General features: G+C 47.5%; 1 non-coding gene across 1 annotated transcript; it reads right to left on the reverse strand.

Annotated features, from left to right (window-relative positions):
- Nucleotides 1–470: 470 nt before the first annotated feature.
- LOC115944772 (U6 spliceosomal RNA) lies at nt 471–577 on the reverse strand. The gene has a single exon (XR_004079281.1). It is a non-coding gene; the product is annotated as a U6 spliceosomal RNA (small nuclear RNA).
- Nucleotides 578–5,934: the final 5,357 nt, after the last annotated feature.

The following is a 5,934-nucleotide window of genomic DNA, read 5'->3' on the forward strand; positions in this document are numbered from 1 at the left end:
TACAGATTTATATATATATATATGTTTTTATATATATGTTTCTATATATATACAGTACAATACTGTAAATGTATTTTCCTTATAATTTTCCTTTTTTATTTTTTCCAAAGTTCAAATCTTTTTTTAATTTTTTTATTATGTTATATTAATCACCATACATTACATCATTAGTTTTTGATGTAATGTTCCATGATTCATTGTTTGCGTATAACACCCAGTGCTCCATGCAGAACGTGCCCTCTTTAATACCCTTCACCAGGCTAACCCATCCTCCCACCCCCCTCCCCTCTAGAACCCTCAGTTTGTTTCTCAGAGTCCATAGTCTCTCATGGTTCGTCTCCCCCTCCGAGTCCCCCCTTCATTTTTCCTTTCCTGCTATCTTCTTTTTTTTTTTTTTAAACATATAATGTATGATTTGTTTCCGAGGTACAGGTCTGTGGTTCAACAGTCTTACACAATTCACAGCGCTCAAAAATATGGAACGCTTCAGGAATTTGCGTGTCATCCTTGCACAAGGGCCATGCTAATCTTCTCTGTATTGTTCCAATTTTAGTATATGTGCGGCCGAAGCGAGCACTATAATTTTCCTTTTCAAAAAGATTTTAAAGTAATCTCTACTCCCATCATGGGGCTTGAACGCACAACCCCAAGATCAAGAATCGCTCACTCTACCGACTGAGCCAGCCAGGTGCCCCCTTACGATCTTCTCCCTCTTTTTTTTTTTTAAGATTTTATTTATTTATTTGACATGAAAGACACAGTGAGAGAGGGAACACAAGCAGGGGGAGTGGGAGAGGGAGAAGCAGGCTTCCTGCCGAGCAGGGAGCAGGGAGCAGGGAGCCCGATGCGGGGCTCGATCCTAGGACCCTGGGATCATGACCTGAGCCGAAGGCAGACGCTTAACGACTGAGCCACCCAGGCGCCCGCCCCTTATGGTTTTCTTAATGTCTTTCTCTAGCTTACTTTTTGTAAGGATACAGTATACGATACGTATAACATGCAAAATACGTGTTAAGCGACTGTTTATGTTACTGGTAAGGCTTCCTGTCAACAGTAGGTTATTAGTAAAGTTTTTGGAGAGTCAAAAGTTATGCGTGGATTTTTGACTGCACAGGAGGGTTGGCGCCCCTAACCCCCACGTTGTTCAAGGCAAGGGTCAACTGTATATTGTTTGTGAGAGGTTAGCTTTTTTAAAACAATAGAAGAAAAGCTAATGCTTACTGTTCATCAACTGAAGAAGGGTGTTGGGGCAGATTAATGTGAGCGCCAACACAATATGTCTCAAAGTTGAATTAAGTATGGAGCCCTTCTAAATGGTTACAAAGAAAGTTCTCTTGGACCCGTAAGACTATGTTTTTGGATTTTCAAGTGTCCTTTGTCCTTAGTTGTCGAGACAATGACTTTATAAACTAAATTCTCGTTTTATGAAACTATCCTTAAATCGGGGATTATCAGCAGGAAAGGATTTGCTTTTACAACCAGCACCAACAAAATGAAGATTACTATTACAATAAAGAGAGAACAAAAAATTCTTGTCGGAATCATGTTTTTTTATTTTTGGTATGTTATGGTGCTTTGACATCTTGAGGTTTTGCTAATCCTAGAGAGACTGCCCCTCCCAGGGCTCACAGAATTCCTGGAGATAGTAAACAGCTTGCCCGCAAACACACCTTTCATATGCAAATCAACCCATCCCTAGGCCTTACCACCAACCACCTCCTTTATCAAACTTACACACCAAACCAGTATCCTCCCCCCAAATCACCCCAGGGCTACATACCATCCAAATGGGAACCGCCCCATAACCCAAAGCCCGCTAAAATTATTCAAACTAGCCAATCTTAATGCTCCCCTGGCCTGGTCCCTTCCTTCCTGTGAAAACCACAATAAAGGCTTTTTTGCCCATCGTCTCTCCTCCATCCTTCTGCCTCCTGATCCACCCTGGCACTTCCTGTGTGACTCGGCATGGTGTGACATGTCCCCTCCACTTGGGAACTAGGAGTAGTGAACTCTTCTTTCAAAGACAGTTACCTTCACGCCCGTCACCTCACCATAGCCAATTAAAACAAATCCTGGGTACATTTCAAGACATTCTTAGAATCTCAGACAGGAGCCCTAGTTTGAGAGACATGGCTCTAGAACGGCCATTCCAAAGTGTGTTCCCTGGACCAGCAGTTATCACCTGGCAGCTTGTTCGAAATCCAAATTATTGGACTCCATCTGAACTTAATGCATCAGACCCTCTGGGAGGGGGGCCCAGCCGTAAGCCCTCCAGGGGATTTCAACACTTCCTCCAGTTAGAGAACCATCCCCCTCTAGCCCTCCATGGCAACCTTCTATGAGCTTTTGGTTGTGAGGCTCTCTCTTCACTCTCCTGCCCCTTTTCCTTACGGGACGTTTTGGGGGTCCAAGCCTTCCTTCATGAAGCTGTCTCTGTATGGCGGGCGTCAGTTCCTGGCCTTTAAAGCCACCCTTCTCTGCTATCAGTTTCACTCTGTGGAAGCAAAACTCGTCATCTCTCTCTCTCAAAATTGCCCAAGTGCAGGCTCGGCCCTGAGAATGACGCGTCCTTATGTTTTGTGTCCCAGGCTCTCCCTTGGCTGCACCCAAGTTCCCACCTCGGGTCCACGGGAACCACCGGTCTTACTGGGGTGAAGGGGCACCAGGCACAGGAGAGACCAAATCTCAAAACTGGAGGTCAGGGCCTACATTTCCAAGACCTTTATGGCTTTAGCTGCTCATTCCTGTCGCACAAAGAAAAGTAATTAGCCTTTTTCTCAAACTGAAGGCTTCCTAAAGCTTGGAAGCTATAAGACATATAAATACATATATATTTGAATGTGATTTTGATGAGAACGTTTCCATAATCATTTTCAACCGAGTGAAAGTCCTCTCTCTTCCCCAAGCGCTAAAAAATGATCCAACGCAACCTGCTACAGTTTAATAGGGAGCCTTATTCAAATTAACGTAATCCTACTTGTTTCTCACAAAGAGAGATGTTTTCTTTCCCTTGTTTGCATAGATGAATGTTTAAACTTTTCATCCACGTGTAGTGACATCACACGCTCGGCTTTATTTGCCAAGTAAACAAATCAGCATGTGAAGGCCTCATGCACAAAAAACATAAATATTTCCTAATCATTATCACTGTCTCGCGTTATTTATCTGGCTCCCAGCACAAAAAGCATCATTTTAAGAAGCCTTCAGAAATGTCTCCCAAGGGGCTCGGATTTCAGCAGAAGTGTGAGCATGGGGGGTTGGGAGAGAGGAATGGAAGTGCGCGCGGTCGGCTTGCCCCAAAGGAAACCTGGCATCCATCCGGCTCTGCCAGAAGTCCACCGTAGCACCTCGTAAAAGTCATTTAACCTCTCAGGCTCTCGTTTCCCCCCTCTTCTCATTTTAGTTTATTTTTTTCAAGATTTTATTTTTAAGTCATCTCCACACCCAACATGGGGCTCGAACTCACAACCCCGGGATTAAGAGTCGCACACGCCCCTAACCGAGCCTGGAGCCCGGCCACGCAGCCCGCTCTCTTCTTGGATTTTTTTTTTTTTTTTTTTTTTTTGTAGATAATATCAACAGGCCAATGAACCCCTGTGCCTCAAAACTTCTACAGTCTAGAAAGAGTTGGATCCCTTCTTGCCCCATTACGAGACTTGGTCAGCTGTGAGAACACAGCTTTGGCGCTGACATGGGTGGTATTCGTGGAGGCAGGCAACTGTTCCAGAAGCACAGCGTTCTGGGGTGGCCTCCTGCCCTGGAAGGACCTGACCATGCATCGCCTTCCAAGCTCCTTCTTATTCAGGGAGATTCTTTGCCCTGCAACAGGCTCTCCTGCTGACTTTCCTTCAGCGGGAAGAGCGAGGCTTTAATCTCACAATGCCATGAGGTCACATTCTCCTCCCCAAACAGTGGTTCTCGACCTTGGCTTCACATTTGCCTCACGCGGGGGAACTCGAAAAAAAAATCACACTATATAGGTCCCCCCGCCCCCGGGGATTCTGATATTTGCCTAGGGTATGGCCAAGGCATTGGGATTTTCAAAAGCCCCCCAGCTGGTTCCAAAGGCAGCCAGATTCCAGAACCAGTGCCGAGGGATGTCGCTACAGCCATTCAAAAGGCTGGCCTCAGATCCCTCGGGGAAGATGGACATTAAAACAAAGAAAGGGGAAAGGAAGAAAGGAATCGCCTGGGGAGAAGACCAAAGGGGAAGCGAATGGGCTGAAGGAGGAAGGATTAGGCAGGTACTGAAGGCAATCTCCACTGTCCTCAGAAAGCAGGTGCTGAACAAACACTTGGCTTCTGGCTTCACGAGAGCCCAGGGGACATGAAAGCTAATCCTGTGCAGAGATGTGTCTGTTTTCCACCTGGCTCTCTGCTATCCCTCCCCAAACACTGCCTGGTGTGAGGACCGCTAAGGGGGCAGACTTTTTCCGCGTGCCACCCTGAGCTTGGCACATATGCTCAAGGATGCAGCCTGGCTGCTGAAGACAGGAGCTGGCCCCCCCCTGCAGACCCCCCGATTTGGTAGCCAGTGGACCCGGGCATCACAAACAGATGATTGCGTTTCCCAAGCCTGCACTTTAATTGCCTTTCCTGGCAAGCAGGCTCCCAGGCAGTTTAAGAGAATCGATCTGGCGGAGGCATTTCTTTGGTTGAGGTATTACACTGAAAGCTGTCGCCTGGGAACAAAAGTGATCATATTAGAATCCGGCAGGCGCAGAAACTGCAGGGCACTCAGACAGATACCTTATTTCATTTAGCACCTTAGAGTTTACCAAACCCTCCGACATACTCTGTCATTTAGGTTTGCCTCAGAGCATCCCCGTGAGGCAGGTAGAGCATGAACCATCATCAATTTTTGCACCTAAGAACACAAAAAAGCTCAGAGTGGCTTAGCCACTGGTCCAAGGTAGCACAGCCCCTCGCTGGTTCTGGACCTATTTGTTCCTGGGTTATTCTCCCTGTCCTTCCTCTTGCTGGACAGACCCCTTCTGGTGCCCGTTCTGGCTGGTTGACTTCGGTTCCTCAGTGTCTGCTTCATGCCCCCCCCCCCACCTCTGTTTTGTGTGTGTGTGTGTTTTCCCCTCGCTCATCTCCGAGTTGCCAAGTGCCTTGTTTGGCTCCTCAGCAATTCCTTTACCTGAGTAACCAGCTCCCTGCATTAAAGTGCTCTGTGTTGAACACTCAAGAGGGTTCTGTTTACCGGCTAGACTCTGTATCAGGCAGGTCCTGGCAGGAAACAGATGGTGCACTCAACAGGGGAAGCAAGAAGCCTCGAGAAGAGGCTGTTTACACCGATGTGGGCAGGAGAGAGGGAGCTGACAGGGCATGGCGGGGAGCTGCTTAGGGACTCACCTTCCCAGGGCCACCAAGGGCAAGGCGAGGAGGGTGCATTACCAGAACCAGGCAAGAGCTATAGCCTTGGAAGAGAGGGCCGCTGACATGAGCTGTGGCTGTCGATGTGGGAAAGCGGTGGCAGCCAAAATCACATCTAATGGGAGGGAGGGAAATAATACACCTTTCTCTCTTCCCACCCTCCTGTGTCCTGCTGCTGTCTCCCACTGACCAAACCCGACTGAAAGCCAGGGGGCAAGGGTGATAAGGTCCACAGAGGTCAGTCCCCAGGGTCACAGCCAGGGCAAAGGAAAGAGGGAAGGGTGTGGATGCGAGCGTGCGCGCGCGCGCGTGTGCGTGTGTGCTGGGAAAAGAGGAAGCAAATGGAGAGCAATCAGTTTGGCTCTGACTCATAGAGCCAGTAAAATGTTGAGTCAGGACTAGCACACTGATGTTCTAATTTCAGGTCCCGAATTTGTTCTAAGGTTGATCAGACCCGGGAGAAAGATGACACAGAGATCTTACCTTTGTTTCTGATTATTTTTTATCGCATAGGAAGTGCTGGCTATTGAGGGTGGCTTTGACCTGTTACTTTGG

Source organism: Leptonychotes weddellii, chromosome X, assembly GCF_054177405.1.
Source record: "Leptonychotes weddellii isolate Sample4059 chromosome X, ASM5417740v2, whole genome shotgun sequence".
In the NCBI taxonomy this organism is placed as follows: domain Eukaryota; kingdom Metazoa; phylum Chordata; class Mammalia; order Carnivora; family Phocidae; genus Leptonychotes; species Leptonychotes weddellii.